The sequence below is a fragment of the Phyllostomus discolor genome, chromosome 5 (assembly GCF_004126475.2).
Source record: "Phyllostomus discolor isolate MPI-MPIP mPhyDis1 chromosome 5, mPhyDis1.pri.v3, whole genome shotgun sequence".
Taxonomy (NCBI): Eukaryota; Metazoa; Chordata; class Mammalia; order Chiroptera; family Phyllostomidae; genus Phyllostomus; species Phyllostomus discolor.
Genome location: NC_040907.2, coordinates 107,629,738 through 107,641,444, shown reverse-complemented (window position 1 = coordinate 107,641,444; position 11,707 = coordinate 107,629,738). Strand labels below are relative to the sequence as shown.

Genomic DNA, 11,707 nt, shown 5'->3' with positions numbered 1-11,707 from the left:
TCACTGTCCATATTCTGTTTCTCAGGACTTGGGGTAGGAACAAAGGGCTGATTGGTACTGTTTGGTTCTGGACACTAAAGAGAGAGGTAATAAATGCTCAGGATTCCAATAATGCACAACTCAAGAGATCCAGTTGACAGTCCAACGGATTATAAGAGCACCAGAGAGACCTGGCCAGTCCTGGTTCCCTGCGTGGCCTTAGACCAATATCTTGGTTTTTCTGAGCCTTAACTCATACTTCTGTAAAATCAAATGATACCTACCTCACAGGATCATTATGAGAATCTAATGATATAATCCTACAATCCCCAAACTATATGCCAAAGAATCTTAAGAACCCAGAACGACACTCCAGTGAGATTTTAAATATTCGAAGCCAAAGGAAATGCAGGCACATGTCAGATGCCATTCAAGCTGCTAGCTAAAAGGCAGCTCACAGCTTTAACATGAGCTCATGCTGTATGTCTTTCAAGGACGTTATATATTTTGTGAAGCTGAATTTTGCTGTTTTGCAAGCACCTCACAAAAATCCACATGAATCATAAAATGAGGGTGGTAGCCTCCAATATGAGTCACAGAAGCCATGCAGAGCCTATCAGGCTTACATCCATTAGAAAGTCATGGTAACTATTTTTTTAAATTTATTATTCTAATTATTCTTCTAATAATTATTATTCTTCCAATAATTAGTAAGTATTGAGATGTAAGTGCTTACTGAGTTGCTTGGGCCTAACCATTTATGAACAGAACCATTGAGTATTTCTTACGGCCCAAGAATGTCCCTGAAAATTAAGCAAGAACCTAAGGTGCTATGGACTGAGTGTTGAGAAGCTCTGAAGGAGCTGGTTTGGCAATCACGTAGCATAGTCCCCATGTGTGGAAGGGGGCTTCAGAACAATAGCCTTGCCCAGCATGCTAGCCAGCCCTGCATGGCCCACTCCAGGAACAGGGACAGCATAACACTCTGCCATACTAAGTTTGAGAAACTGCCATCTTCTCTAGTTGCTTCAGTCACGAATGTATTTAGCAACTAGCCCATGAGCTTCTGGCACTGTTCTTGGTCCTAGTGACTAATGAGCAGAAATAAAGCAGCTAGACCCCAGCCTCATGAAGCACAATTCTAATGGAGAGGAAAAATCAGGCTGTGGTAAGTACTATGGATGCATGAACAGAGCACAGTGCTTGGCAGACCTGAGTGTGACAGTCAGAGACAGCTATGTGACTATCCAGAAGACCAGGACAACTAGAGAGAAGAGCAGTACAACAGCATAGATATGGGGACAGAAGTCATCTGTTCAGGAAGCAACAAGGTATTCAGATGGACTAAAGCCACAGATTATAGCAAGAGAGGGTAGCAGATGGGTGGTCAGGGGCAACCAAGTTCATATTGCCCTATGGACCATGCAGGGCACCATGAGAAAAAGCCTCAGTGGGTTTGAATAAAGAAAGTCTTAAACTTATCTGAAATTGGGGGTGGGGAAGGCTACTATAATAATGCAGTCCCACCTGACAGTGGCTTGGCCCAAGGAAGGCTAGAGGGGAGGGGGTGAGAAGTGGCCAGATTCTGGGATTCTATGAAGGTCTGAGCCTGTACAGATTGCTCATGGACTACAAGAAGGGGAATGGGAAAGACTGAGTCACAGATGATGCCTAGGTTTGGGCCAAGCATCTGAATGAATGGATGTGCCATTTCTGAGATAAAGACAAATAGAAAAAATGTTTTTTCTTGTTTTGTTTTGTTTTTGAGGGGTGGGGGAGGAATATGGAGAGTCTGATCATGTAATCCTGTGGTTCTATCTGCCATCTGAGTTCCAAGGGGAGAACTGAGCAATGCTCAGCAGTGCTGGTACTACTCCTGTCCTTGAGGGATACCCATGGGCTCCAAAGGCCCACCATGAGCAGGTGGGGAGGCTGGAATCACACAGACTTGCACCCAAATAGGGTGGGTCCTCCACTACCAACATGACATAATTTGAAAGATTTTATGAGCCCCTTGGATAGGTCAAATCATAGGCCCCCATGTATGGTCCCTACAAGAGAAGTAAATTGAAGCAGCCTCTCCGTGCCACCCAGCCTAGTCTGGCTGCAGAGCCAGATCCCACTAAGATGGTGGAGATGGTCTACTATGGCCCTGCCAAGGACAATTGGAATTCAGTGTCTGTACCTGAGGCCTGACAATTGGGAGAGGGCAGCAAAGTCAGCCCCTGCCTTTGTGCTCTGGTAGTCCCTTGGCTCTTTCTGAAAGTACTCAGTGACTTTAGAAAAAGCAGCATTGCAAATAGAGAGTGTTTTGGACCCAAATCCACATTTTTAATATATCTAAATCCCTCCCCGTGGCCTTCAAATCCTTGTGTGATGGGTGCCACCACCCTCTGCTCCCTCCTCTGGGATGTCACCAGCCAGGCCTCCTTGTAGAGGCCTACATCCCAGGCACAGCAGAACCCTGCTGGGGAGCTGTGTGGACTAGAACTTAAGAACAGTTCTCAGAAGTAGGCTCCAAGGGGAGACTGATGTTAATAATAAGTAGCAGAGCTGGACCTCACACCAGGCAGAGGACTTGCTCCTTAACCACTGAGTCCCTCTGTCTCAAAAGAGGACACATTTCTCCCTACCTTGCACCCTTCTCTGGGCACTGCCTGTGAGTGAAGAGACCCTCCCTCCACCTTGGAAGCTTTCTCACATCTGTATTTTCAAGGCTCCATTTGAGGACCATCTCCTCAGAGCTCCCTGGTGAGGCTCCTTTAGAGCCCTCTACTCACATCTTCCCCACACTGGTACAAAGAGTAAATGGATTTTTCATAGTTTGTTCACTTATTTGTTGTCTGTATCCCCCCACACATATGCCAAAACTGTAGGCTCCCAAGGGGGAAAGTACCCTTCTGTCTTATTCTCTACTCTATTCCCAACACCTAGCACAGTGCCTACAATAGGCCAGGTCCTTGGGAAGTATTTGTGAAAGGAGGGAGGTAGACAGGGAGGGCGGCCTGGCCCCAGGGCCCACTTGTGGAATCGGCCTTCAGGAGGCAGCCTCAGCAGCAATGGTTATGGGAGCAGCTGGGTCATTCCCACACTCTTTTCTCAAGCACATTTGGGCATCTTTCTCTTCTTTTTCAAGGCTGCTTAAGCAATAGGAAGCTCATCTTCACCAGCACCCACTGCTTCCTCTCATCACCATTTTGGCTCCCCTAAGGGGTGAGCATCACTCAGGGCCACTCTAGGTAAGGCAACTGAGGCTCCGGGAGTAACTGCCCAAGGTTGCACAGTGTAGTGCAGAGGTGGGACCAGAACCTCCTGGTGGCCTTTCTGTTCTCCAGCAGTGGAACAGGAAGTTGAAAGGCACCTGTCACTTCCTGCCTCAGTTTTGACCAATGGGCTGATACAGCAGATGAGTGTAAGACAAATCACAAATGCCAAGTTTACAAAGCAAATTCTGAGAGTACAGTCCATAACCCTGAGCCCCTGGCAGGCCTCAAGCCTGATAACATTTACACCGAGAGCAGCAAACAAAGAATTACACTGTGTCAGATCCCCAGTCCTGACTGTTCCACTTCTCCTAGTGACTCTCACACAGACACAGCCACACACTGACACTAGGCCTGACTCAGCGGGAGCTGCAGTCTTTGCTAGAAATAGTGCTTGTGCCAGGAGTCTAGGGAGCCACCCCACAGGGTAGGCTGCCTTTCTTCCACATCTTCCTCCCATAGGGGAGCACACATGCTGTGACACCAAAATATGAAGAAGGTGAACCAGCTTGGCAGTAGGAATACTAAAGATTATCTTCTCTGTGTCCATTTAGAGTTTTTCTCATTTTTCTACAATGAATGTAAACTTATTTTAAACTCAGAATCTTAACCTCAATTTTAAATGAATGTTAAAAAGAAGGAAAACTGGAATTAGACTCTATTAGCAAATATGAGGAGGGCCAGTGAGGGGTGGGAGCCTGAGCTGTGTAGGTGCTGAGAGTCATAGGGAACTTGGCTGGGATACTGGGATGTCAGAGACCTGGAAAGGGCCACTGTCTTCAGGCTCAGTCCCGGGCATCCATCCCTAGTCAGGCCAGCCCAAGAGGAGCTAGCTCAACATGTCTAAAGCTGATTCTTGTCCCCAGCAAGGCTTTGTTTCAGTGTAAGTAAGCATCAAAGGGGAGTTAGATGATTTGTGACTCAATAATGGATGTGTCACCTGCAGTATGAAGAAGTACCACTTGAGTAAGACAGACACTCCTTCCCTTGGATACACAGCCTATACCTGCTAGGTCACACACCACAAAAGACACCAGTAAGTACACCACTGCCCAGCAAAACCCAGATTCAGAGGTAAGAGAAATAAATTAACTCATAGAACTGAGGCTGTGGGAGAGAGTAGATTCTGTGCACCAACCCCCACACCAGACAGATGGGAAACTGAGGACTAGAGGAATACAATGATTCTGGGAGACTGTGGTTAAAAACTGTAAGGGCTATACATATGATGGAGTATTACTAGGCCTTAAAAAAAAAAAAAAGGAAATCTTACCACAAGCTACAACATGGATGAACCTCAAGAACATTTTTCTAAATGAACTAAGCTAGTCTGAAAAAGACAAACTCTGTATGATTTCACTTATAGGTGATGCCTAGAATAGGCAACTTCACAGAGATAGAAGAAGAATGATGGTTGCCAGGGAGTGTGAGAACAGGGGCAATGGAAGCTAAGGTTTAATGGAGTCAGAGTTTCAGTTTGGGAAGATGACAAGAGTTCTAGAGTTGAAAGTGGTGTTGGTTGCACAACAATAAGTATCTAGCATTTTTGTACTTAGAATGGTTAGGATGGTAAACTTTATCTTACATGCGTTTTACCACAATTAAAACTAAACTAAAATAAAAAATAAATTCTTAAAAATAAAGTTGAGCACATTTTTTAAAAAAGACTTCACATCAAGTTTATTAGAAAAAAAATGAGGAACACCCAAGGCTCTCAAGACTTCTTTATGGCTCCTCCAGTAGGTGAAGACCTTTAAGGCCCTTCACCCCAGCAACATACTGCCTTACCTCCATGGGTTGACACCCTCAATCCACTCCACCTGCCATGTCTTTGGCTAAGGGAGCATTGCATGATTTTTACATATGCATAGAACCAGCCTTTGTCCCAAAACTCTGCACAGGGCCTATTGGGTGGGTATTTCTACAGCAGGGCAGAAGACCCTGAGAGATACACCCAGGCCAACAAAATTCTTTTGGATACAGCCCATCACAAGTGTCACCCTCTTTCCTCTTCTACACCCCAAGTCTGAACAGCAGCTTAAGTGTCCATCACAGAGGCTGATTGATGCTTATAGATGGACTCCTAAACATCTAAACAGTCACATGGAACAATGCTGAAAATGAACCAGTGAGAGTCACTTTCTCTTCATCCTGCCCTTACCTGAATGAGAATACAGATTTTCAGACCTAGAATATTGATAGGGGCAAGACTGAGAGAGGCAATCTATACAATAGACAAGATCAAAGGCAAACAAGAAGACAAATCTAATGCAATGATAGTTATCAAGGAAAAGTGTAAAGTCTGTGATCTGTGCCCAGGAATCCAATTGTACAGAAGGGGACATGGCTCAGCGATAGAGCATGTGGTTAATATGACTTCACAATAAGCTCACTGTGACACAATTTGGCCATGGGTTGCCTTAACAGAGACAGAACCTGTAGGAAAAAAGGAGGATAAAGTTCTTTTCCTTTCTGTAATGGTCAGGTCATCAGAGTAAAAGGAGAGAAGGAAAGGGAAGAAGGGAGGGCAGGGGGGAGAAGGGAGGGAGAGAAGGAGGGAGGGAGATGTGAAAAGAAAAGAACCGGGATGATTTAGCTGATTTTACTCCAAGGCACAATGGATATGAAGTAACAGCTTCTGACTATCTTGCTAAGTATGGAAGGTGGGATAGAAGCAATGGATGGAAGTAAGAGTAAGAGGAGTTTTCTTTTTTTACCATCAGCATGTTATTCATATGCAGTGGGTTTTCTCTTGGAGTGATGTGTTTGTGGTCATAATACCCTGAAGACCCCTTGACATGATGTTGTACAGAAACTTTATACACAGTATGGACTGTAGTGGACAAGTGTTTAAATCCCTTTCAACACAAAAGGAATAGTTTTAGAATATGTGAATTACAAAGCTGAGTTTTTCTTCCAACTTTAACATATGTTCTCAGAATTTCAATGATTGCAATTAAATATAAATTGTTCAATAACCAGCATCTTTCTAACTCCCATAACATTTTAACAAAGAAAAAAATATTCAAAAAATAGGATCTTTATAAAACTAACTCTTTTTTTTTTCTCCATAATTCACAATACCAATAGCATCACCAGATTTCTCCATATGTCTTCTGCCCAAACAACTTCTGGACACTACTGAAAACCAGAAGCAATAAAATGGAGTTGTATCCTCTGTGATACTCAGGCCAGCAGGGGAATAAATAGTTACCAATTGAAAACCAGATGCCAAAACACATGCACTTTGCCTGTGGAAAGCACACTCAAGGCCCTCACCAAGTTCTTAAAGATTGTTCCAATTGCACTTCTAACATAAATTGTTTGATTTACAAGACTGCCACAACCTAGAAAACAATGTGGCTGCCAATGGCAGTCATATTGATGGGTAATATTGAGAAAAGAGACAAAAATTTATAAGACAGCAAAAACTCAGAATTTACAGTAGCCAGACTCCGTTTGGTATAGGACTAGCACAGCAGTACAACTCAAGATGGCCTGATGTCAACACTGGCAAAGTCAGGACCTGTCACAAGTGACAATATTTGAAAGGGCCTTGAAAAGCACACCACATCTGCCACTGTTAGTGATGGGGCAACACTGAGTCAGCCAAAAGAGAGGCTCAGCACTCTTTTTTTTATTACATCAGGGAGGGAACAAAGATGCTTTAGAAAACTTCGGCCCCAAAACCAAGTCATCATAATCAAAATCCTATCAAATGAGAGTGATGTCTCTGGGGTAGGAAAACTGGTGCATCCTGCTGAGGTGGAAGGAAGTGGGCTTTGAGCTTTGGCTGCTGGCTCCACCATTACAGTCATGGGGCATCTATCCATCTTTCCAAGTTTCTCTTTCTCACCTGAGAGAGGTGCCTTCAGGAGAAATTCTATAAAGCATCAGGTACTAAGTCCTCAAACAATTATTACTTCTATTAACCCCATACAAATTAAAGGGCAATTCTAAATCACAACTCACAGTTTGTTCCAATTACTAACTCGTTTCAATAATCAGCTGAAGAACTCGATTTGTTTGAGCACCACCCCAGAGTCCACCCAGGATAAGCAGTGAGATCTGCCACAGAAAGTGACTGTGCCGTGTGTGTCCTCACCAGTCTTGCTCCTCCCCCCTGCATTACACACAGTTCCCATGTTCCCATGGCTATACTGGTTCCTCATGAAGACCTTCCTGTCTGACAAAAAAGTAGAATAATTTATTATGCCAATAGAATTTTCAGGGATAAGCCAAACAAACTTTAAAAGCTTCATGTTTTAATTACTAGGTTTCTAGATTTGGGATTGTAGGGGTTTTTTTAAGCAATTGAAAAGCTATAATAATGAATGGGCTCAAAATTAAATTAGCTACAAAGGAAGTCATCCCAGAATGGCACATAGCAACAAAAAATTCTGAGTAACCTAACAGTCAAGTTATAGCCACCCAAACAGAACACTGTGAGGCTATGACAAAACTATATTATATACTTAGTGCCATGAAAAAAATATAATAATAAAATATTAAGTTTAAAAAGCAGGGTACCATGGACATGAACTAACAGGGAAATGAGGATGAGAGGGGTGTGCAGGACAGAGCAGAATAAAGGGGGGGAAATGGTACAACTGTAATAGTATAATCAATAAAATATATCTTAAAAAATAAAATAAAATAAAAACAGTAAGTAAATGTGATCGCCTTTGGTATGATATATATGTGTAAATACCTATGTATCCATGTATATATAATACATATATACACATAATATATATGTATATGTATAGCCATGTACCATATCCATATGGGATCATAAGTACCTATGTACACCTATAAATTTATTTAGAAATAGAAAATATTTATAAATTTAAATGTTTTAATTTAAAATTTTAAAATTTCCAAGTAAGTTATGAAATATACAAATTTATTAGAGATGTAAACTTATAAATGGAAAGAAAACAAATGTACCAATACCAAATATTCACAGTGGTTGGTTCTGAGTACTAAGTTATGAATGACATTTATATTTTTCTTGTGTTTCATTGTCTTTTCCACTCTCTCTAAACATTTCTTTAAAAGGGAACTCACTGACTTCAAACTCCTTTTTGTTACTCATGATTCCCCATCTCCTTTTATTCAGATGGTGGGAATAGAACAGAGTGCCACTGAAATTGCTAAAGAATAAAGATGTTCTCAGCACCCTGCTGAGACTCCATGACTGCTAATCCCTTCAGTCTACACTAGAGTTATTGATGGGAGCTCCATGGAAAATCCACCAGAAACATTTGGTCCATTTTCCATTCTGTGGAGTTCGAAGTCAGTGAGTCTGTTTGCATGGGGTAGCCCAAAAGACAAAAGGCCACAACTTCTTCCATCTACCCCACCAACATGCCATCACCAAAGTCTGCGACGGACCCAACTGGCTACTAAATGCAGCCTGAAAATTGTATTATTTGAAGAATGTAATACCTCCTGGACACTAAATTAAAACATACAATCAGATTTCCAATAAGTTACAGCAAATTCTGCTGAATTGATCTAATCAGCCTACATTCTTATATGACATCATGCTTGAAAGGGTTGGCCTGAACATACTTAATGTAATAAATACAGCCTGAAATATTTTATCTCCTTGGAAGTTTAATTGATCTACTACAGAGACTGCCAGAAAAAAATTAAGTTAGTTCTGTCTCATCTCTGTGATGGCACATTTTCTCCCTAGAGGCAAGTGAGCTGCAATTTTGGTTACAGGTAGAGCTCTCGCACACAGATTTCTGGTTGAATGTTCAGACAAAGGGTACAGAATTGAACAAGGAAATGGATGTGTGGGTTTATGAAATGCTTAACACAGATGCTGTAGCTCATTGTTCTTGCTTTATAGTAAAACAAATAAAAAATAAACATTTTGTGAATCATAAAATATGTTTTATGACTCACGAGGAGCATTTGAATGGGAATATTGGTACAATGCCTACAATATTTAAGCATAGATTTTTAGATGCTGTGGCTAAGTGTGCTTACCAATAATCAAACTCACAACAAGGTCAAATTCACATCCAGACATCTTCTACCATGGAATTCCTGAAGTCCTTTCTCCTGTCTCTGTTGGGTGATTCTTATTGCCCTTTGACCATGAGTTGTTTATTTTTGTGCCCAACTTGCCTCCCAACCTTGCCATAAGAGCTCTTTGCCCATCTTCACCCCACACTCCAGATCCCAAAACTAAAATGTCCCATTTGGTACACAACAATACTTGAAAATTTGGGAAAGGGAGAAAGGGAGGGAGGAGCTAACTTTCCTGACCAAGTCAGCATATTTTAGTTCCACAGAATTGCTATTTCCCAGGTTCCAAGTTTCTTAATACTCCATGGTAAGGAAAATTGTAGTGCTGACAAAGTTACCCAATCTGCTTAATGCCAATCTCTTCAGGTTAATTTGGCAGGTTATTCTTGTAGAACTGATGCTAAATCCCACCTCTACCTTTATTCCAGGTATAACTGTACATCCACTGTCCTGACATCTGCTCATTCACTCAGCAAATACTCCTTGGTGGGAGTGGGATCACCAACCATCCCTTTTGCTGTGATATAGTCTGACGGCCAGCATCAGGCTCCCATTTCAGCCTGAGTGTCTCTGAAGGGGCAAACAAATAATGACAGCACCAAGATCCAAGGACCTGGTGCAACCAGAGGAGCAGCAGGGACATCAGTCCTGGGCGGTCCAATACCAGTGAGCACTACCCACTTCTGTCAGCAGCAGCCAGAACTCAAATGGGCAGGTGGCTCCTCTTGCTGCCTCTGGGCCCAGGCCAGAAACCTCCACTAAGCTCCCTGCACTCCAGGGCCCCATTGATTAGCAGGAAGAGCAAGCCCATCGGCACTCATAGGATGATCCAACCACTTTTCTTGTAAACCTAAACCTAATCACCATCATAATCCTAACAATAATCACCAGCAACTATGAGATACTTGGATGTGTCAGGCACAGATACACACCCTATCAACCACAGGCACTATTGGGGATGGTCATATTGATCCTCATTTCACAGATATGGAGACCAGGGTCCACCTTAAATTGAACCTATAAAAAGAGGAAGATGTTTATTGGCCATGGCTGGTCTGACTCTGGAGCCTGGGCTCATCTCAAGGCCACACTATCCTCCTCTCTCAGAACCATGGTTCCATGAACCTTTCTTTAGCATACCAGCCCTGCCTATCTCAGTGCCTTTGCTCACACTGTCCTCTCAGCCTGGAGTGCTTGTGCCCACTGGACAAGTCCTACACTTCCTTCAAGCCCAACTCAAGCATCTCCTCTGGAAAGTCTTTCTCACTCCCCAGAGTTTACATGTCCTTATTGGCCTCTATGAGAGCAGATGACTATGCCACATGAAATGGAATTTTTTGTTGCCCTATTTGTCTAAGCTTATCCCCAACCTGAAAGCCCTTTAGGTATGATGGGCCTAATTTTTCACCAGATACTCAGCCTCTGGCTCAGGCGTCACACAAAGTGGGTTCTTAGTGGGTGCTGTGGAGAACAGAAGGTCCCAGTAGTTTCTGGGATCCAGTAGGTGGCCAGTGGTACAGGGCCATAGACTGGAGTCTCCCAAGTGAGGCCTGTGTTCCAGGCCTAGACCAGTATGCTCCTTTCTTCTTTACTCAGACTCCACTACCTTTTATTCTGTACCAAACTCTGTGTTAGAGGCAGAAGTGAGTGACTTAGAAGGATCTAGCAGTGACTCAAATACTTCCATTTCCCTGAAAAGTACTTATGAGTCAAGACTGGGAAGCATGGTAGGTTCAAACACAAGTACACCAATTCATGTCATGAAGCCAGAATATCCTTGATATCTGTGCCAGTTAGTCTCCAAAGAGAGCCTTCAATGAACTACCCTCCCAGTATTCACAACCAGATGCAGTTCCCTTCACTTGAGTCTGGGCTGGCTCTGTGACTGGCTTTAATCACTAGAATACAGTGAAGAAACAATTGTTCTGAGAGTAAGCCTTAACAAGGCCTACCATCTCTGCTTTTATACCCTTGGAGGCCAGCCACCATCTAACCCCTTCCTACATGCTTGCATTTGGAGAGAGAGCTCCCAGTCTCCTAGCATCCCTGTCCAGGCACCAGATATAGAGGCGATCCCTTCTTGTATGGACCAGCCCCAGCTGCTATCTGACTCAACCTCAGGAGACCCAGGGAAAGCAGCAGCAGCACTGCCCAGCTGAGCCCAGTCAGTCCTCATACCAGGAGAGATAATAAAAGAGCTGGGGAGCTCTGCTACTGATCTTATTATACCAAGTTTTAGGGTAAATTAAAATAATACTAAAGCTGGAATGCATATTTTTTAGAAAAAAAATCACAAGGCAATCTCCTCATGATCAAAGATGCAAAAACCCTAAAGAAAATATTAGCAAACCAAGTGCAACTATCTATAAAAGAGATAACTTGTCACATCTAATTTGGGCTTATTCCTGGAATGCACAGCT

At 42.9% G+C, this 11,707-nt stretch overlaps 1 protein-coding gene across 1 annotated transcript in view; it reads right to left on the bottom strand.

Moving 5' to 3' along the window:
* DRGX (dorsal root ganglia homeobox) overlaps positions 1-11,707 on the bottom strand; it is a 29,248-nt gene that overhangs the window by 320 nt on the left and 17,221 nt on the right. The gene's annotated exons all lie outside the window — the stretch shown is intronic.